The sequence below is a fragment of the Macaca nemestrina genome, chromosome 11 (genome assembly GCF_043159975.1).
Source record: "Macaca nemestrina isolate mMacNem1 chromosome 11, mMacNem.hap1, whole genome shotgun sequence".
NCBI classification, from domain to species: domain Eukaryota; kingdom Metazoa; phylum Chordata; class Mammalia; order Primates; family Cercopithecidae; genus Macaca; species Macaca nemestrina.
Window position 1 is genome coordinate 123,268,600 of NC_092135.1, and position 22,948 is coordinate 123,291,547.

The following is a 22,948-nucleotide window of genomic DNA, read 5'->3' on the forward strand; positions in this document are numbered from 1 at the left end:
AGAAAAAATAATAAATGGCTAGAATGAGAAATTTAAGATTGAAGTAATATAAAAAAACAGAAATTCAAGGGCTGATAAATACAATGAATGAAATGAAAAATGCAGTACAGAATATCAACAGAAGAATTAATCAAAAAGAAGAAAGAATCTGTGAACTCAAAGAAAAATACCTTGAAAATATACAGTCAGAGGAGAGAAAAAAAAAGAATGCAAAGAACGAAGAAAGCTTACAGGATTTATGGAACAACATTAAAAGAGGAAATATCTGAGTCAAAGGAGTTTGAGAAGGATAATAGCAACATAAAAGGGTAGAAAACTTATTTAAAGAAATAAGAGCAGAATATTTTGCAAACCTGAAGAAATATATAAATATCCAGATACAGGAAGGTTAACTATTACTTAGTCCAAATCACATTCAGTCCAAATAAGACTACCCCAAGAAATATTATAATCAAACTATCAAAAATTAAAGACAAAGAGAGGACTCTGAAAGGAGCAAGAAAAAAGAAGCAAATACAATATAAGGGAGTTCCAGTATACATGGCATATTTCTCAGCAGAAACCTTATAGTCAGGAGAGAATGGGATGTCATAGTCAAAGTGCTGAAGGGGAAAAAACTGCCAACCAAGAACATGTTACCCCAAAAAACTGTCCTTAGGAAAGGAGAGATAACAACTTTCCCAGATACTATTGTAAATAATGCTGCAATAAACTTATGTGTGCATGTGTCTTTAAAGTAGAATGGTTTGTTTTCCTTTGGGTATGTACCCAGTAATGGAATTGCTGGTTAAAATGGTGTTTCTGGTTCTAGATCCTTGAGGAATCACCACACTGTCTTCCAAGATGGCTGAACTAATTTATAGTCCCACCAACAGTGTAAAAGCGTTTCTGTTTCTCCACAGCCTCGCCAGCATCTAATGTTTCTTGACTTTTTAATAACTGCCATTCTGACTGGCATGAGATAGTATCTCATTGTGGTTTTGATTTGCATTTCTCTAATGATCAGTGATGATGAGCTTTTTTCATATGTTTGTTGGCTGCATAAATGTCTTCATTTGAGAAGTGTCTGTTCACATCCTTTGCCCACTTTTTGATGGGGTTGTTTGTTTCTTGTAAATTTGTTTAAGTTCCTTGTAGATTCTGGATTTTAGACCTTGTCAGATGGATAAAGAAAATGTGGTACATATACACCATGGAATACTATGCAGCCATTAAAAAAAAGAATGAGATCATGTCCTTTGCAGGGACATAGATGATGCTGGAAGCCATCATCCTCAGCAAACTAAACACAGGGACAGAAAACCAAATACTGCATATTCTCACTCATAAGTGGGAGTTGAACAATGAGAACTCATGGACACAGACAGGGAGGGGAACAATACACACTGGGGCCTTTTGGGGAGTGGGGACCAAGGAGAGGGAGAGCATTAGGACAGATACCTCATGCCTGCAGGGCTTAAATCCTAGATGACAGGTTGATAGGTGCAGCAAACCACCATGGCACATATATACCTATGTAACAAACCTGCACATTCTGCACATGTATCCAGGAACTTAAAGTAAAATTTAAAGAAAAGAAAGAAAAAAGAAAACCAAACACTACATATTTTCGCTTATAAGTTGAAGCTGAACAATGAGAACATATGGACACATGGAGGGGAACTATACACACTTGGGCCTGTTGGTGGGGGGCAGGCAGGAGAAGGGAGCACATCAGGACAAATAGCTTTTGCATGCTGGACTTAATACCGAGGTGATGGGTTGATAGGTGCAGCAAACCACCATGGCACACATTTACCTATGTAACAGACCTGCACATCCTGCACATATAACCCAGAATTTAAAATAAAATAAAATAAAACAAAAACAAAAACAAACAAACTTTCTCAGATACACAAAAGCTGAGTGATTTTATTATCATTGTGACAGTTTTACAAGAAATGCTATATAGGGAGTTCTTCAAACTGAAAGAAGAGAACACTAATGAGTAACACAAAAACATCTGAAAATGTATAACTCCCTGGTAAAAGTAAGTAAACAATCATATTCAGAATACTTAACCCTTTTCCTGTTTAGAAAAAAAGTACAGCTTATTGCCAGCAATCATTTAATTTTACATAAACACACTCTTTGAGGCTGAAGCAAATCTGACTGATTTTCATTGTGAAAATATAATATAAAAACTGTTCTTGGAGTTACTTCTAAACAGAACTAACATCAGAATGTCTGAATCATCAGAATCGTCTGTTTCAGAAAAATTGGATTCATCAGACGAATCTTTGGCCAACAACTGTTCAAGAAGGATGTTAACATCACATGTAGGAATGCTACATTTTCTAGGATTTGATATTTTCAGCAATTGAAAATTACTATATTTTGTAAATGGAAATACCAGTACTAAAAACAGAATGCTATAAATAAAATGATGTCTTTTGTTTTCAAAGTCAATATACTAGAGCAATGCAAAAATAATAATAAAAGCTAGATATATCATGGCAAAGTTATATCAGGGTAAACACTGAAGCTGCAAGTGCTGCTGGTGAATATTCTTCAGGCAAATGGGAAAAAGGTTAATACTGTAATGGTGGTATACAAATCACTTACTTCAGTTGAAGATTAAAAGGCAAAATTATTAAAATAGTAATAACTACAATGATGTATTAAGAGATATGAAATATAAACTATGTAAATTGTAACACCAAAAATTCAAAATGTTGGGGGAGTGAAATAAACTTTCATAATCTTTATGGTAACCACAAAGTAAAAACCTATAGTAGACACACTAAAAATAAAAATCAGAGAATTAAAACATACCACTAGAGAAAAATCACTTAATTACAAAGGAAGTTAGCAAGAGAGAAAGAAAGGAAAAAGAGTTCTACAAAACAACAAGAAAACAAGCAACAAAATTGCCATAGTAAATCTTTACTTATCGATAATTACCTTCAGAGTAAGTGGATTAAATTCTCTAATCAAAAGACATAGAATGGTTGAATGAATAGGTAAACAATACCCAACTATATTCTGCCTAAAAGAGACCCATTTCACCTGTAAGAACACACGTAGACTAAAAGTAAACGGATGAAAAAAGATATTTCATGACACAGAAGCCAGTAGAAAGCAGGAGTAGCTATGTTTATATTAAAGAAAATAGACTTTAAATCAGAAACTGTAAAAAGGGCAGAGGAGGTCATTATATAGTGATAAAGGGGTCAACCTAGCTAGAGGATATGACAATTTTAAATATATATGCACTCGACACTGGAACACCTAAATATGTAAAGCAGATATTAATTGATCTGAAGGGAGATATTGTTTGTGATACAATAATAGTAGGGGACTTCAGTACCCCACTTTTAGTAATGGACAGATCACGCAGACAGAAAATCAATGAAGAAACATCAGACTTAAACTATACTGTAGACGAAATGGCCTTAACTGACATTTACAGAACATTTCATCCAACAGCTACAGAATACACATTCTTCTTAAGTGGATATGGAACATTCTCTAGGCCAGATCATATGTTAACTCATAAATAGGTCTTATCAAATTTAAGAAGATTGAGATCGTGTCATGTATCTTTTCTGACTACAAGGTGTAAAACTGGAAGTCAATAACAGGAGAAGCTTCGGAGAATTTACAAATATATGGAAGTTAAGTAACATACTCTAGAACAACCCAATGGATCAATGAATAAGTTACAAGTGAAATTAAAAAATATGTTGGGAGAAATAAAAATGAAACGCAACATACTGAAACTTACGGAATGCAGCAAAAGCAGTTCTAAGAGGGAAGTTTATAGCGATAAATGTCTATACTAAAGAAGAACAATTCAACAAAAAACCGTATGCTGCACCTCAAGCAACTAGACAAACAAGAAGAAACTAAAGACCAAAATTGGTAGAAGAAAGGAAATAATAAAGATTAGAGCAGAAATAAATAAAATAGAGACTAGAAAAATGATAGAAAATATCAACAAAATTAAGAACTTATTTTTTGAAAAAACAAAATGAACAAACCTTTACCTAGACTAAGAAAAACATTCAAGTGAATAAAATCATAAATGACAACCAAGTCATTACAACAGATACCACATAATCCAAAAGATTATAAAAGACTATTGTAAACCAACAAATTTAATAAACTAGAAGAAATGGATAACTTCCTTGACACATACAACTTACCAAGTTGAATTACAAAGACTAGAATATCTTATCTGAACAGACAAATAACAATTAAAGAGATTGAATTAGTAATAAATGTTTTCCCATCAAAAAGAAAAGTCCAGAACCAGATGGCTTTACAGCTTAATTTTACCAAACTTTTAAATAAGTACTAATACAAATTATTCTCAAACTCTTCCCCAAAACTAAAGAGGAATGAATATTTCCTAACTCATTTTGTGAGGCCAAAACTGCATACAACAAAACCCAAAATCTACAGGCCAATATCCCCGATGAACCTAGGTGCAATTATCCTCAACAAAATAATAGCAAACAAATTTAACAACACTTTAAGAAGATCATTCATCATGATCAAGTGGGATTCATCCCAAGGATGGGAGGATGGCTCAATATAGGCAAGTCAAAAATTGGATACATCACATTAAGAGAATGAAGGACCAAAACCACATGCTTATTTCAATAGATGAAGAAAAGAATTTGACAAAAGTAAACATCTCACATTGAAAACTGTCAACAAATTATGCATATAAAAGATGTATCTTAACATAATAAGGGCAATGTAGGACAAATCCACATATCATATCAGAAAAAAAGGAAAGCATTTTCTCTAAGATCCAGAAAAAGACAAGTATGTTCATTCTTGCCACTTCAATACAATATATTACTGGAAGTCCTAGCCAGAGCAATTACGCCAGAGAAAGAAATAAAAGGCATTCAGATTGGAAAGAAGGTAGTCAAATTGTCCTGGTTTGCATCTGAAGTGATCTTATACAGAAAACCCCAACGTCTCTACCAGAAAAAACCTATTCAAAGTAATAAGTAAATTCAGTAAAATTGCAGGATGTGAAAATCAGTAGCATTTTTATAAATAGCAACCTATCTGAAGAAGCAATCATGAAAACAATTTGTTTATGATAGCTACAAAAAAGATGAATACTTGAGAGTAAATTTAATTTAAAAGGCACCAGGCACAGTGGCTCATGCCTGTAATCCCAGCACTTTGAGAGGCCGAGGTGGGTGGATCACCTGAAGTCAGGAGTTCGAGACCAGCCTGGCCAACATAGCAAAACCCCATGTTTACTAAAAATACAAAAATTAGCCAGGCGTGGTGGTACGTGCCTATAGTCCTAGCTACTCAGAGGCTGAGACAGGAGAATCGCTTGAACCCGGGAGTCAGAAGTTGCAGTGAGCTGAAATCATACCGCTGCAGTCCAGCCTGGGTGACAGAGCAAAACTCCCTCTCAAAAAAAAAAAAAAAAAAAAAAAAACCCAGGGTAAAAAAGATCTCTACTAAAAATCTGTGAAACAGTGTTAAAAAAGTTGAAGAAGACATAAATAAACATAAAGTTATCCCGTGTTCAAGGTTTGGAAGAATTAACATTGTTAACATGTCCATCCCACCCAGAGTGATCTGTGGATTCAATACAATCCCTATCACAATACTAATAACTCTTCATCGAAATAGAATAAATAGTCCTAAAATTTCAGAGTCCACAAAAGACTCTGAAAAGTCAAAGCAATCTTAAGCAAAAAGAACCAAGCTGGAGGCATCACACTGCCTGACTTTATAATATACCATAAAGTGACAATAACCAAAATGGCATGGTCCTGGCATAAATACAGACGCATAGACCAATAGAACAGAGAGTCAGAAATAAATTCGTGCATTTACAGCCAACTGTTTTTCAACAATGGTGCCAATAACACAAAGTGGGGACAGGATAGTCTCTTCAATAAATGGTATTGGGAAAAACTGGACATCCACATGCAGAAGAATGAAATTAAACCCTTATATCTTACCATATACAAAATCAACATGAAATGGAACAAAGACTTAAATGTAAGAGCAGTGACTAAAAAGTCACTGCTACATCTGAGGACATCTAGATGATCTCCGATGTTATCTTCTAGAAGTTTTGTAGTTTTGTGTTTTACAGTTAGGTCTATAATCCATGTTAATTTTTGTGAAAGGTATATGGTTTGTGTCTAGATTCTGATTTTGTTTGTTTGTTTGTTTTTGCATGTAGCTATCCAGTAGTTTCAGCACTGTCTGTTAAAATGACTACCTTTTCTGTATTTTATTGCCTTTTCTCCTTTGTCAAAACATTTTTTCTTGAATCCATCACTCCGCTGAAACTGCTCTTTCAAGGTCATCAGTCATCTGACCCATGTTGAAAACTCGAAAGGAAATTATAAGTGCCCATTTTATTTGACCTGTCAGCTGCATTGGACATGTGGTTGAACACTCTGTCATCCTTGAAAACTTTTCTTTACTTAAATTCCACAACAACAGATACTTCTGGCTTACTTTCTATCACACTGACAACTGCTTTATAGTCTCATTTGCTGATCTCTTCTCTTTCCAGAACTCTTAATTTTAGAGTGTCTATAGCTCAGTCCTTTGTCTTTACTCTAATTTATTGATAGTGATTCCTTTGATGTTCTTATCTAGTCTTGCCTGGTTTTTGACAACTTCCAAATTTATATTTGCAGACTTGAGTGCACCACTTAACTCTGGTATAAATTATACCCTTCAGTTCAACTTTTCCCTATGCTATTTAATGAATGTCTTCAACTTAACTAGTCACAAAGTGAACTTCAAAACTTACCTTAAAACTTGCTATTACCAATTAATGAAAACTTCATCTATCTAGCTGCTCAGGTCAAAATGCTGTGTTTATCTCTGACTCCTCTTTTTATCCCATTCCACAGTTCCAATTTGCCAGAATATCTTTTTGGCTCAACCTTCAAAATATATTTAGAAAACAAAAACACTTCTTCTAGGCCCTACTGCTACAGTCTCTGTCTAAGACTTCACCTCTCACTGGATTATTGCAAAACCCTCATATTCCTGCACTGCCTTCATTCCTGTTCCTCTGTAGTCTAAGATCAGCTTCAGTGGACTGCCAAAAATGGCCAAATATTCTTTTCCTTCTATCAAGATGTGAAGCCTATGAACTTGCTTTGGCCAATGAGACAAAAGCTATTAATGGTAAGATATGACTAGAGGTGTGAAAAGTATGTGTGCATTTGGACTTGTCCTGTTTCTGTTCTTGAAAACCTTTGCAATCCCAATAAGAAGAAGAATTCCAGTCTAGTCTAATGGATGATGGAACGCATATGGTCCAGTTGCCTCTGTCTTCCAGTCTGACAACCATCTAAACTCCACAAGTAAGACAACATTCCTAACCAGCCGCTGACCACAGACGCATGAGCGGACCTACTGAGACTTAACGGAGGAACAATTTAGCTCAGTCTAGCTCTATTGATCTAAATAAATGTTTATTGGTTTAAGCCGCTACGTTTAGGTGGTTTGAAATGCAGTAAATGCTACTTGAAACATTAGTAAATCAGACAATGTAAATTGTTGAAAGTTTTGTTTTAAGTTAGATCACATCATTCCTGTGCTCAAAACCCTGTAAAACCGTGTCCTTATAGTAGCTTATAAAATTGTACCTGTTGTGGGGGCCCTCTTCCTGCTCTGACCCATCGCCTGTTATTCTTCCCCTTGCTCAGATCCTGTAGCCATACTGCTGTCCTCTTGTTCTCAAACTCAGCAGACACATTCCATTTTAAGGCCTTTGCCCTGGCTCTTCTCTCTGCTTAGAGCAGTCTACTAGCAGATGTCCTTTTGGCTAAATCCCTTGCTTCATCAAGCCCTTGCACACCTTCTAACCATTTCATTAAAAATTCTCCCTCACTCAGAACTTCAATCTACTTACTATGATTCATTTTTTTTTTCATTCAAAGAAGTGATGTACAACACGCTTTACTTAGTCACGATGTTTATTGTCTAACTCCTCTGCACTAGAATGTACAATACTTACATCTAAGGATTTTTGTCTGTTATGTTTAATGCTGAATTTCCAGCACATACAGCACTTCCTGGCATAGATTGGGCTGGAAATAAATATTGTTCAATAAATGAGTTATGGAGGACATGTGAGGTGAGAAAATTTGTGTAGTCTACTTTTCAAGGAGCTTTGGTTTAGCAATTTTTAGTTCAGAGAATTTAAACTTTTTAATCCTTGCTAGTTTGTGTGTGTGTGTGTGTGTCTCTGTGTCTATGTGTATAAACATGTAGAATTATAGGACAAAGCCTGTCAGTATTGGAAGGTGCAGGAAGTGCTGTTTTCTCTCCTAATTACTAACAAGATTCTATTTGAATAAAAACAGAAGTGTACATCACTGCTTTGAAACTGTTAAAAAATGAATGGGTATTTCAAAAGGTCAGAATTTGCTGATTGTCTTTTAAATACTCTCTTGTCTCTAAAATATGGCATATTTATATGGTGTTATCCTTTTCATTGTGTGACCTCTATGTTGGTCAAAGACACGTGAGTATCCTATAATTCAATGTTTCATAAGTCAGAGTGAAATGGTCTCTTTACAAAACGAAGTTTGAAAGTAAAATTATGCTTTGCCACTAGTCTTAATTCTTAGCAAACACACCTTTAGTCTTTTTGATACCTTGAGTATATTATCTTTCATGGACTTTGCAAAGGTCACAGAAGACAATTTCCTTTTTAAATAGATCCTTGCAAGCATCTCATATTTGATTTGTCTGGAGATGAGCCTTTTATACTTTCTTCTCCGTTTTCCTTCATTACTAAGGGAAAAAAAGCTATAAGCTGTATATCCTAGACTCGGCTGCTTGATGTGTTTACTTTTTTTCTTCATCACGATATTCATATTCTGAAGCTCTTTAAAATGTTTACCCATACTCATTAGCATGTTGATCTCTGTGCAGACTGTCATGTTACAAAAGTTACTGACTGAGACTAGGTATAAAAATATGAACAGAATTTAGTTTAACGGTAAGATTCATGACAGCAACGTTTTACCCACTTGTTCATTCATTCATTCATTCATCCATCCATTTGTCAAATAGCAAATTATAGAGCACTTACTAGCAATCAAGTTTCCTGTTAGGTATATAGACATTAGAAATAAGCGTCAGACATAAGCCTTTTTCTTGAAAAGGTTAGTTTCCTAGTGGAAACAAACATATGTGCTGTAAAAGAGGTCCCTATGCAAGTGCTCATCTATATTTTCCAATACGGAACAATCAATGTGAGCAAGTATTTATTTTTTCAATGAATTGTTTCAATATTCTATAGACAAAACATCAGAGACCTCATTTGTTTTTCTGCTGTTTGACTTAAAAGTAGCTTGGGGCATCTTCGACTGGAAGGCCTGGAAACATAAATCACCCATGGTCCAGTTTTTGCTTTCTGTCTCTGCAGGGAGAAACAGCATGAACTGCAGTGGAAACAGAACTCGACTCCACTGCTTGCATGTGTAGGCAAAATATAAATTCATATACAAAAGCCCACCATGTACTTTCTTCCATGTGTTTATAATAATCTGAACTCCTGCCAGAGTGTCTGAGATTTGAGATCATTATGTTGCTCTGACTTAAAAACTTTTTTTGAAAACTCCTCTATTCATTTTATTTGATTTTGCCTGTATGTGTGATGTGGGCTTTTATTTGGTGTCTTTAGTGTCAGGTGTCATGGATACAACATTGGAGGCTATAGGTTTGATTTTCAGTTTCTTTAAGCTTGAAAATCCGGCTGAGTATTGACCATTAATGAGACAGGGCTCAGGTGGTCTTATTGTCAGTCTTCCAAGTTGAATAGAGGGAACCCCAAGGATTCAGGTACATATTAGAAATATGTTTAGAATGGTACACAGTTTGTAGAAGAAAGTACATTGAATTCCTTAAAGTTGGCATTTATCTTCATGGATAAAAGCTTAGGGAACCAGATCAGATCTCTGCACTTTAGAAAGAGAAGACTATGTTAGCAAGCAACGTTATAAGAAGGCTTTACATTATGTTTATCCTGTATAAGTTATTGAAACCTATGTATCAATTTGAAGGTTGAATTGCAGAATTTATATCAGAAATTATGGAAATGTAAAAGTAGAAGCAAAGTGTGATGAAAAGACTTTCAAAAAGCAAAATACAAGGACGTGTTCATATGTAAATACAAGGTATAAATGAAATATAAAGAAGAATATAAAAGTTTTAGATGAGGTAATGAGATCGTGTATATGTCAAGTTGAAGGTGGTTTTACCTTATGGTTTAAGACTACAAAGATTACACATACAGGTATGAATGCATAAAGATTATATACGGAGAGGAATCATTAGGCAAATTTGGTAATATTTTCTAGATTAAAAATACAAAGATGAAATAAATATGCTAGTAGAGCACTTAATCCAGAAAGAGAAAGTAGATGTGACCTCATGAACAGGTTATCAAAAATTATAGGGTTAATGTCTGACTTCATGGGAAGTGTTAATTTCCTTGATATGAGTGAGATAGTGATAAAGTTATTTAGATGTGTTTCAAAGAGGAGTACTTAGAATAATTCAATAGACTATTCTGGCTACAAGCTATCACTATTTCTGCCTTGCATTAATTAGCCTTTCTTTTTGTTTTCAGTTGACTCACACCAATGACCAGAGAACCCGCTCATCTGGTTGATGAATTGGAAAAGTTGAACTTTGTAAGTGAGACTTGATCCCTCTTGGAAATGCATTTTCTTATCAAACTTTCAATGAAAGAAAAAGTACAAGGTCCAGTGGATTATCTGATAGAAATAATCAATAATTAATAATTCTACAGCACTTTATATTTTACAAAGCTTTCTCACATTTACATACCCTGCTTCTCTGGCTTCTTTTTCTTCAAGTTTATATTTAGAGATGATATTCAAAACATTTAAATAGAATTAGTTATTCCATTAGAATAAATGTTGGCCCTAATGCCTATATAGCTATATATTATCAGCCCTGAATTTTTCTATAATTATTTTATAAGTCGTTCTGTTAACATCTTGCCACATTACTGTTTATTTCAAAGTCCTATTGTCAAGGGAAGCTCTTGTTTTAATCAGGACAATTTTAGTTGCAAGTGACAGAAATGAAACTCAAACTGGGTTAAGCAAAAAAAAAAAAAAAAAGAAAAAAAGAAAACAATTGCTGGATAGAAATGAACTATCATTGTTCAATTCCCACCTTTGAGTGAGAACATGCAGTGTTTGGTTTTCTGTTCTTGCGATAGTTTGCTGAGAATGATGGTTTCCAGCTGCATCCATGTCCCTACAAAAGACATGAACTCATCCTTTTTTATGGCTGCATAGTATTCCATGATGTACATGTGCCATATTTTCTTAATCCAGTCTGTCATTGATGGATATTTGGGTTGGTTCCAACATATGTAACAAACCTGCACATTGTGCACATGTACCCTGGAACATAAAGTATAAAAAAAAAAAGAAATGAACTATCATTGCCATTAGAAAGGGACTCACAAAGTAAAACATGCTTTAGAAAGGTAGAAAGGCTACATGATGATTAGAGTCATAATGTTTTTTTCTATGGTCCAATTCTTCTACATTCTTCGTGAAGAATAATAGTGATTTTTAATGTGGACACAGCTACTAGCTTGCCAAGTGACTTTAATTCACTTGTACAATGATTTATTAAGAGGAAAAATGTTACCTTTTAATAATGTAGTATTTGATATAGTCTTTTATGTATTAAAATTAGATTGTAAGATGCATAAAATGCTTTTAAAATATATTTTGTTTCCTTTTGATTATGTATAAATTATCTTTATTCCACCTATAGTAACCTTTCTATTAAAAATGTTTACATCTTCTTGACTGACACCTTGCTTTGTCCCACACTTTCTCGCTGTTTTCCTATTGATTTCCTTCTAATAAGAAACTCTTCTTTTAAAGGTAATCTGAACATGCTATTTATTGATCTTGCTGAATTTATACAAATCCAAATGTACCCTCATTTTATACAAGGTGCATAGTATGTGCAGTTTAGAGAATCTGAATGCATTCAAATATTTTCTGTGTTCAAATGTAACCTGCCAATCCCCCACCCCCAAAAAGTATGTATAATAACAATCAGAGAGCTGGATATGTCATGATTCAATGTGTGTTCTCTCTTCAGTATTTCATCTATTAGCCAATGACACATCAGAAATAGTCCTTTTTTCTTTTCTTTTGTTTCTTTTTTTTTTTTTTTTTTTTTTTTTTTTTGAGACAGAGTCTCGTTCTGTCGCCCAGGCTGGAGTGCAGTGGTGCGATCTCGGCTCACTGCAAGCTCCGCCTCCTGGGTTCATGCCATTCTCCTCCCTCAGCCTCCCAAGTAGCTGGGACTACAGGTGCCCGCCACCAAGTCCAGCTAATTTTTTTGTATTTTTTTTGTTTTTTTAGTAGAGACGAGGTTTCACCGTGTTGGCCAGGATGGTCTTGATCTCCTGACCTCGTGATCTGCTCGTCTCGGCCTCCCAAAGTGCTGGGATTACAGGCGTGAGCCACTGTGCCCGGCCAATAGTCCCTTTTTCTTTAGGCAGGTGTACCAATGATGTATGTGTCATGACAGAATTTTGTGTAAAACATTTTCTATAGATTGTTTGCATGGGTCATTATGCATTTCATCAGTTTTGCTCCTTCTCCTACTTGAAATCCTCTTTCTTATCTTCTCCACCTGGTATATTTCTTAAGTTTTACCTTCTCTGCAACATTTCCCCAGTAACCTCAAGCATTTTCTCTGTTGTGCATTCCATAAAACTTTGTAAGTGGCCATTGTTATATTACTCATTACAACATATTAAAGTTGGTTTTATTCTTTGTCTTTCCTAGGGTCCTAGATTGTGAGAGTACAACACGTCTTTTATATCATTCACCCTTAGTGCAGGCTGAGTACTGGGGTCTGGACACTCCTGGTCACCAAAATCGGTCTCTTCTACTACTTCAGATACTCTAAAATCTAAGAAAAATATTTCTCTTAGAACAGTTATGAAAATCTGGAGATTCCATGAGGACATAAACTAGGTCTACCTCATTCAGCATTGACTGTTCAGTCCTCATAACACCGCCTATCACGAATTTGTAAATAAATTAATAAATGGAAATAAATTTGTTAAATGAGTAGAACCAGATCAGTGCCCAGACTCCACTCCTTCAGACTCTAATTACTCTTTTCTTAAATACTCCTCAGGTGATACCAACGTATATAAAATTTTATAATATACAATTTTACTAAAATTGTATGTTTTACTAAATTGTATATTATAAAAGTTGTATATTATACAACTTTTGTATAATATACAACTTACTAAATTGTATATTATAAAAGTTGTATATTATACAATTATATTATATACAACAATTATATAATATAATTGTATATTATACTTTTATAATATACAATTTTACTAAAATTGTATATTATAAAAGTCCTCTGTGTTTCACCTATTTATCCCAGCCGCCTTGTACTCCTGGCAAAACCTGTTCATTTTGCTGTCTCTATAGTTTTGTATTTTCCAGAATGTCATAGTGTTGGAATCATAACCTGATCATCTTGCTGTCTCTATAGTTTTGTGTTTTCCAGAATGTCATAGAGTCGGAATCATATAATATGTAGCCTTTTCATATTGAATTAATTTATTTAGCAGTATGCATTTAAGTTTGCTCCATGTCTGTTTATGGCTTGATATCTCCTTTTATTAATTGATAAATAATAGTGTGATATAGATGTTCCACTGTTTTTTCACTCAGCAACTGAAAGGCATCTTGGTTACTTCCAGTTTGAGGAGATTGTTAATAAAGCTGCTGTAAACATTTGTGTGCAGGTTTTTCTGTGAACACAGGTTTGTATATCAACTGGATAAAGACCTAGGAATTTAATTGCTGGGTCATATATTAAAACCATGTTTACCTTTGTAAAAGACTGAAAAACTGTCAAAGTGGCTGCTCTATTTTGCATTCCCACTAGCAACACAGAAGAGTTCCTGTTACTCCACAATCTCACCAGCATTGTATATTTCCAGGTTCTTTTTAATTTTAGCCATCCCCATATGCATGCATGTTATGTAGTTTTTAGATTTGCTATTCTCTGATGACATTTGACTTTGAGCATATTTTCATGTGATTATTTTCCAAATGCATATTTTCTGTGAGGTGTCTGTTCAGTACATCTGTCTACTATTTAATTGTGTTGTTTGTTTCCTTATTATTGAGCTTATATACTTTGTGTATTTTGGATACAAGTTGTTTATCATATATGGATTTTGCAAATATTTTGCCCAGTCTGTGACTTGGCCACTTCATTCTGTTAACAAGGCCTTTCACAGAGCAGAAGTTTTAAATTTGAATAAAGTCTAATTTATCCATTTTTCTCTTCATTGGATTATATTTTTGATATTGTATTTAAAAACTCTTGACCAAACTTAAGGTCACAGAGATTTTCCCTTTTGTTTTCTCCTATAAGTTTTATAATATTGCACTTTGTATTTAGGTTTATGATCCATTTTGAGTTAATTTTGGTGAAAGATGGTAGATCTGTTATGGATTTATTTTTTATATGGACATTGAATTATTTCAGCACTATTTATTGAAAACACTATCTTTTCTCCATTGAATTTATTTTGCCTCCTGAAAGATTAGGTGACTATATTTGTGAGTTTGTTTCTGGACTGTTTATTTTGTTCCATTGATCTATGTATTCTTTCTCTCACTAATACCAGGCTTTCCTGATTTTTGTAGCTTTATAGTAAAAAAATAGTGTCCTTCATCTAAGTTTTTTTTTTTTCAGTATTGTTTTGGCTATTCTAGACCTTCCCATTTTTATATAAACTTTAGGCTCAGTTTGTTTGTATACATGAAATTGTCGGCCAGAGGTTCCAAGATGGCTGAATAGGAACAGCTCCAGTCTGCAGCTCCCAGCGTGAGCCATGCAGAAGACGGGTGATTTCTGCATTTCCAACTGAGGTGCTGGGTTTTATCTCACTGGGGCTTGTCAGACAGTGGGTGCAGCCCACGGAGCAGGGCAGGGCATTGCCTCACCTGGGAAGCACAAGGGGTCAGGGAATTCCCTTTCCTTGTAAAGGGAAGCCGTGACCGATGGTACCTGGAAAATCGGAACACTCCCACCCTAATACTGCACTTTTCCAACAGCCTTAGCAAACGGCACACCAGGAGATTATACCCCATGCCTGGCTTGGAGGGTCCCATGCCCACGGAGTCTTGTTCACTGCTAGGACAGCAGTCTGAGATCAAACTGCAAGGTGGCAATGAGGCTGGGGGAGGGGCGTCCACCATTGCTGAAGCTTGAGTAGGTAAACAAGGCGGCCAGGTAACTCGAACTGGGTGGAGCTCAAGGAGGCCTGCCTGCCTCTGTAGACTCCACCTCTGGGGGCAGGGCATAGCTGAACAAAAGGCAGCAGAAACTTCTGCAGACTTAAACATCCCTGTCTGACAGCTTTGAAGAGAGTAATGCTTCTCCCAGCATGGAGTTTGAGATCTGAGAATGGATAGACTGCCTCCTCAAGTGGGTCCCTGACCCCCAAGTAGCCTAACTGGGAGACACCTCCCAGTAGGGGCCGACTGACACCTCATACAGCCGGGTGCCCCTCTGAGACAAAGCTTCCAGAAGGATCAGACAGCGACATTTGCTGTTCTGCAATATTTGCTGTTCTGCAGCCTCCGCTGGTGATACCCAGGCAAACAGGGTATGGAGTGGACCTCCAGCAAACTCCAACAGACCTGCAGCCGAGGGTCTTGACTGTTAGAAGGAAAACTAACAAACAGAAAGGACATCCACACCAAAACCCCATCTGTAGATCACCATCATGAAAGACCAAAGGCAGATAAAACCACAAAGATGGGGAGAAACCAGAGCAGAAAAGCTGAAAATTCTAAAAATCAGAGTGCCTCTTCTCCTGCAAAGGAATGGAGCTCCTCACCAGCAATGGAACAAAGCTGGATGGAGAATGACTTTGACGAGTTGAGAGAAGAAGGCTTCAGGTGATCGGTAATAACAAACTTCTCCGAGCTAAAGTAGGATGTTTGAACCCATTGCAAAGAAGCTAAAAACCTTGAAAAAAGATTAGACAAATGGCTAACTAGAATAAACAGTGTAGAGAAGTCCTTAAATGACCTGATGGAGCTTAAAACCATGGCACGAAAACTTTGTGATGCATGCACAAACTTCAGTAGCCAATTTGATCAAGTGGAAGAAAGGGTATCAGTGGCTGAAGATCAAATGAATGAAATGAAGTGAGAAGTTTAGAGAAAAAAGAGTAAAAAGAAACAAACAAAGCCTCCAAGAAATATGGGACTATGTGAAACAACCAAATCTACATCTGATTGGTGTACCTGAAAGTGACGGGGAGAATGGAACCAAGTTGGAAAACACTCTGCAGGACATGATCCAGGAGAACTTCCCCAAGCTAGTGAGGCAGGCCAACATTCAAATTCAGGAAATACAGAGAATGCCACAAATATACTCCTCGAGAAGAGCAACTCCAAGACACATAATTGTCAGATTTGCCAAAGTTGAAATGAAGGAAAAAATGTTAAGGGCAGCCAGAGAGAAAGGTTGGGTTACCCACAAAGGGAAACGCATAAGACTAACAGCGGATCTCTCAGCAGAAACTCTACAAGCCAGAAGAGAGTGGTGGCCAATATTCAACATTCTTAAAGAAAAGAATTTTCAACTCAGAATTTCATATCCAGTCAAACTAAGCTTCATAAGTGAAGGAGAAATAAAATCCATTACAGACAAGCAAATGCTGAGAGTTTGTCACCACCAGGCCTGCCTTACAAGAGCACCTGAAGGAACCACTAAACATGGAAAGGAACAACTGGTACCAGCCACTGCAAAAACATGCCAAATTGTAAAGACCATCAATGCTAGGAAAAAACTGCATCAACTAATGAGCAAAATAACCAGCAAACATCATAATGACAGGATCAAGCTCATACATAACAATATTAACCTTAAATGTCAATGGGCTAAATGCTCCAATTAAAAATCACAGACTGGCAAATTGGATAAAGAGTCAAGACCCATCAGTGTGCTGTATTCAGGAGATCCATCTCATGTGTAGAGACACACATAGGCTCAAAATAAAGGGATGGAGGAAGATCTACCAGGCAAATGGAAAACAAAAAAAAAAAATCAGGGGTTGCAATCCTACTCTCTGATAAAACAGACTTTAAACCAATAAAGATTAAAAGAGACAAAGAAGACCATTACATAATGGTAAAGGGATCAATTCAACAAGAATAGCTAACTGTCCTAAATATATATGCATCCAATACAGGAGCACCCAGGTTCATAAAGCAAGTCCTTAGAGAGCTACAGAGACTTAGACTCCACACACAAATAATGAGAGACTTTAACACTCCACTGTCAACATTAGACAGATCAACGAGACAGAAAGTTAACAAGGATATCCAGGAATTGAACTCAGCTCTGCACCAAGCAGACCTAATAGACATCTACAGAACTCTCCACCCCAAATCAACAGAATATACGTTCTTCTCAGCACCATATCACACTTATTCCAAAATGGACCACATAGTTGGAAGTAAAGCACTCCTCAGCAAATGTGAAAGAACAGAAATTATAACAAACTGTCTCTCAGACCACAGTGCAATCAAACTAGAACTCGGGATTAAGAAACTCACTCAAAACTGCTCAACTACATGGAAACTGAACAATCTGCTCCTGAATGACTACTGGGTACATAACAAAATGAAGGCAGAAATAAAGATGTTCTTTGAAACCAATGAGAACAAAGACACAACATACCAGAATCTCTGGGACACATTTAAAGCAGTTATAGCACTAAATGCCCACAAGAGAAAGCAGGAAAGATCTAAAAATTGACACCCTAACATCACAATTAAAATAACTAGAGAAGCAAGAGCAAACATATTCAAAAGCTAGCAGAAGGCAAGAAATAACTAAGATCAGAGCAGAACTGAAGGAGATAGATACACAAAAAATTGTCCAAAAAATCAATGAATCCAGGAGTTGGTTTTTTGAAAAGATCAACAAAATTGATAGACGGCTAGCAAGACTAATAAAGAAGAAAAGAGAGAAGAATCAAATAGATGCAATAAAAAATGATAAAGGGGATATCACCACCGATCCCACAGAAATATAAACTACCATCAGAGAATTCTATAAACACCTCTACGCAAATAAACTAGAAAATCTAGAAGAAATGGATAAATTCCTGGACATATACACTCTCCCAAGACTAAACCAGGAAGAAGTTGAATCCCTGAATAGACCAATAACAGGTTCTGAAATCGAGGCAATAATTAATAGCCTACCAACCAAAGAAAGTCCAGGACCAGACGGATTCACAGCCGAATTCTACCAGAGGTACAAAGAGGAGCGTGTACCATTCCTTCTGAAAATATTCCAATCTACAGAAAAAGAGGGAATCCTCCCTAATTCATTTTATGAGTCTAACATTATCCTGGTACCAAAGCCTGGCAGAGACACAACAGAAAAAAAGAGAATTTTAGGCCTCTTGAGTAGCTGGGACCACAGGTATGCACCAACAAGCTTGGCTAGGTTTTAAAAAATTATTATTTGTAGAGATGGGGGTCTCACTACATTGCCCAGGCTGGTCTCAAACTCCTGGGCTCAAGTGATACCCCTGCCTTGGTCTCCCAAAGTGTTGGGATTACAGGTGTGAGCCACTGTGCCTGGCCTGGTATTATGTTTCAAATTTCAGATTCCAATTGCTTATTGTTGGCATATAGGAAAGTAATTTTCATATATTAATCTTGTATCCTACAACCTTGTTATAACTTATTAACCAAAGTTTTAAATTGATAAATTGAGTATACTTTATTTGTCAAATGGCTTTCCAATGCATTCTTTCCAGCTATCATTATGAATTATTTAAATGTAAGTGCTGTGGATCGTATATCTGCATTCCCACATCTATTACAACCATCACAACTCTCCCATTAAACAATCAGAAAAATGGCAGTTTTATGAACCTCAATTTTAATCCTCATTATACCAATTACTTACCCAACTTCAGTATCCTCATGTGTAAAAAGATAATAATGTCTACTCCAAAGTGTTGTTTTAAGGATTAAAGGACAGAATATATATAAATGTGATGGTTAATTTTATTTGTCAACTTGACTGGCCTAAGGGACATCCAGAGACCCAGAGAGCTGGTGAAACATTACTTCTGAGTGTATCTCTGAGAGTCTTTCTGGAAATTAGGATATGAATGAGTCAACTGAGTAAAGAAGATCCACCAACATCCATGTGAGCTGTTATCATCCAATCCCTCTTAACCCAAATACAAAAAGAAGGAGAAAGGCAAATTTGCTCTTTCTGTTTGAGCTGGGAAATTCATCTTCTCCTGCCTTTGGACATTGGTGCTCCTGGCTCACAGGCTTTTGAACTTGGACCAGAACTTACACTATAGGCTGCCTTCATTCTCAGGCCTTCAGACTAGACAAAATTACACCACTGGATTTCCTGGTTCTCCAGCTCGCAGATAACATGTTGTAGAACATCTTAGCCTCCGTAGTACTGAGCCAAGTACCATAGTAAATCTCAAGTAGATCCACATATAGCCTCTTGGTTCTGTTTCTCCAGAGAATCCTGACTAATACGATGCACAAAAGTGCTTAAAGACCTGTAAAGAGTTATATAAATTTATTTATTATAATACTAGTAGTGTAAAAATAGTAATAATACTGATACAAATACTATCAGTTGAGACCATAAACATGACACTGATATCCTGATGGTACAGAAAGTACGATATATCATTCTTCTTTGCCATAATCTCTGTAAGTAATTTCCCTTCTCTCTTCACATCAGTAGGCTATATACATTAAAATAATTAATAAAAACGGTAAGACTGAAAGTTATTGAGTGTTCATGCCATGTAATTTTAGAGTTATGTCAGTCTTTACTGGAAAATCTTAAATGCTTGAACATTTCATCTTTGAAACAGAAGGCTGTAATTAAGTAAGTCATTGGCCTATGTATTAGTGCATTTCCATGCTGCTGATAAAGACATATTCAAGGCTGGGCAATTTACAAAAGAAAGAGTTTTAATGAATTTACATTTCCACATGACTGGGGATGCCTCACAATCATGGTGGAAGGCAAGGAGGAGCAAGTCACATCTTACATGAATAGTGGCAGGCAGAGAAAGCTTGTGCAGGGAAACTCATTTTTAAAACCATCAGATCTTGTGAAACTTATTCACTATCACAAGAACAGCACGGGAAAGACCCACCCCCATGATTCAATTATCTCCTACTGGATCTCTCCCACAACCCATGGGAATCATGGTAGCTACAAGATGAGATTTGGGTGGGGACACAGAGCCAAGCCATATCATTGTGCAAACAATGAACTTTCCCCCGACATTTAGAAACATGCTAAATATTGTGTAAACATTTCTAATTCTATTTCCATTTTCATAATTAACAGCAGAAAAAATAGATTAACAGAAAAAGTATACTCCATATGTCATTTTAAGCTTAACATACCTTGGAAATCTTTCAAATCTAGATGACCTTTCTTTAAATCCACATTATGAGAAAATTATATGCTTTAAAATATTTGTAAGACCAGTTGTGAACATTCTTGTAGTCAGTAAATTAATCATCATATCTAATTACAAATAACAAATAAAATATTGAATGTAAATTTGAAGTTTTGGCTCATCTCTGTAATTGGATGCTCTCTAGGCTGTCCTGTGCTGAAGTGGTGAGTATGCATTTAGATTAGGAAATGATCATTTATTGTGACGACCAATAATTTACTTGTAATATACATTTTGCCTTATAAAAATCCTTACAAAATTGTGCTCATTTATTATGATGTAGTTAGTGATTTGTTGACATCTGTTTTTAGCTTATTTATTTCTTTAATAGGGTTTTAAAATATTGCCTGTCAATGTAGTCAATATTTTTTATTTTAAATGCAAATAAATAAAATCATGCTGTCTAAATACATTTTAATTACTTTTTAATCTATAAAATAATTCATATACTATACTCCATTGTCTTTTTTTTTTTCAATTTTTTTTCTTTTAGTTTTGAGATGACGCTTGGAAAATGCTTTCATGCATTTCACTTTTGGCTATTTTTCACACAGATTCTTGAATGTTTTCTCTAATTGACAGCTCAAAAATAAAGGTGGCAGATATTAATTAATAAGTCAAAGTTGCCAAGAGAGGCTTTGAAGCCAAAGTTTTGGTTTCCAGGCTTCTATTGATTTATTCCATTTGAAACAAACAAACAAAAAATCCTCTACAAATATCTAGATTCTAATAGAACTCTTTTTTCTTTTCTTTTCTTTTTTTTTCTTTTTTTTTTTTTTGAAACAGTCTCGCTCTGTCGCCCAGGCTGGAGTGCAGTGGCGTGATCTCGGCTCACTGCATCCTCTGCCTCCCAGGTTCAAGTGATTCTCCTGCCTCAGCTGTCTCAGCCTCCTGAGTAGCTGGGACTACAGGCATCCGCCACCACACCCGGCTAATTTTTGTATTTTTAGTAGAGACAGGGTTTCACCATGTTGGCTAGGCTGGTCTCAAACTCTTGACCTTGTGATCTGCCCGCCTTGGCCTCCCAAAGTGTTGGGATTAAGGCGTGAGCCACTGCACCCAGCCCCTAATAGAACTCTTTAAGGTCCTGCTTGATGGATCTCCTTCAAAATATTATTTAGTTTGACTTTCAGGTTGATTTGTATCTACTTTATGTTTTCCAACTTACGTGTTCAGGGTATTCAAAGTATAACAATGCTTGGGAAAGGGAAATGTGTTAGGAATGAGGAGCTTTGCAGTCCTGTCTGAGTTCTGCCTGTATCTCTCGTGTTACCAAACAAGCATCTCTAGGACTCAGTTTGCTCCTCTGTGAAATGGAAGCATTAGTCTAGATAATCCATGGCTTCCCCCTTGCTGGGCCCTGGCAACATCAAAAACCCTAAACTGATCTGAATTTGGCTGATAATTTAGGTTGAAAACCTGATTTAAAAAAATTCTTCAGAACCCTTTCTGAAGAGCAAATTGTGACACAACCAAATTGTGACATTCATTACTATTTCATATCTATTTCAATAAAGTAATTATTTTAATTAACATTTTTCTATAACCCATTAGATAAATGTATTTGGAGATCTCATAGATAATGCTAAACTTTAAAATTTTCCCTTAAAATATAAATCAGTTTATGATTTTCCTCTGCTCAAAACTATTCTCCCCCTACCCCTCCACACACACACAAAATGAATAAAAATTCACCTACTGGCCTGGAAAGTCCTCCTGATTTGGCAGAATCTCTCCCTGTCACCCAGGCTAGAGTGCAGTGGTACAATCACAGCTCACTGAAGCATTGAATTATTGACCTTAAGTGATCTTTCTGCATCAGCTTTCCAAGTATCTAGGACTACTGACATAAGCCACTAAGCTCTCTCTCTCTCTCTCTCTCTCATATATATGTATATATGAGGTTTCACTATGTTGCCCAGGCTTGTCATGAACTCCTGGGCTCAAGTGATCCTCCCACCTGGGCCTCCCAAAGTGTTGAGATTATCAGCATGCACCACTGCGCCCAGCCCTGGAAGGTTTTATATCCAGGTGGTCACCTAGCTTTAACTCTGATTCTAGGAACTGGTGACAGCTGAATTTCTGCTTAATCTGCTTTGGTGTGTCAAGCCTCTTTTAAGGTTGTTTTGCTGTTGTTCTTCTGACTTTTAAAGAGGGCAAATATATCTGTTCAAAACAAAATCTCACAAAATCTGTTTCTTCATTTGCTTCCTAGTTAGCCTATTTTCTCTTTCTCTAATCGCTTCCTTCCATGTCTGCAAAGCTGTCAGACCAATGACTTGGCCATCTCTTGCCAGGCTCTGTTTATCTTAAGCCTTGTCTTTCTGATTTCCTTACCCA

At 36.1% G+C, this 22,948-nt stretch overlaps 1 long non-coding RNA gene across 5 annotated transcripts in view; it reads left to right on the plus strand.

Moving 5' to 3' along the window:
* The window catches only part of LOC105481326 (uncharacterized), a 430,141-nt gene that overhangs the window by 177,923 nt on the left and 229,270 nt on the right, over nt 1–22,948 (plus strand). For all 5 annotated transcript variants that reach the window (XR_011610083.1, XR_011610082.1, XR_011610085.1 and 2 more), the window contains exon 2: nt 10,640–10,703. This is a non-coding gene — a long non-coding RNA (uncharacterized lncRNA). The remainder of the gene's footprint in view (nt 1–10,639; nt 10,704–22,948) is intronic.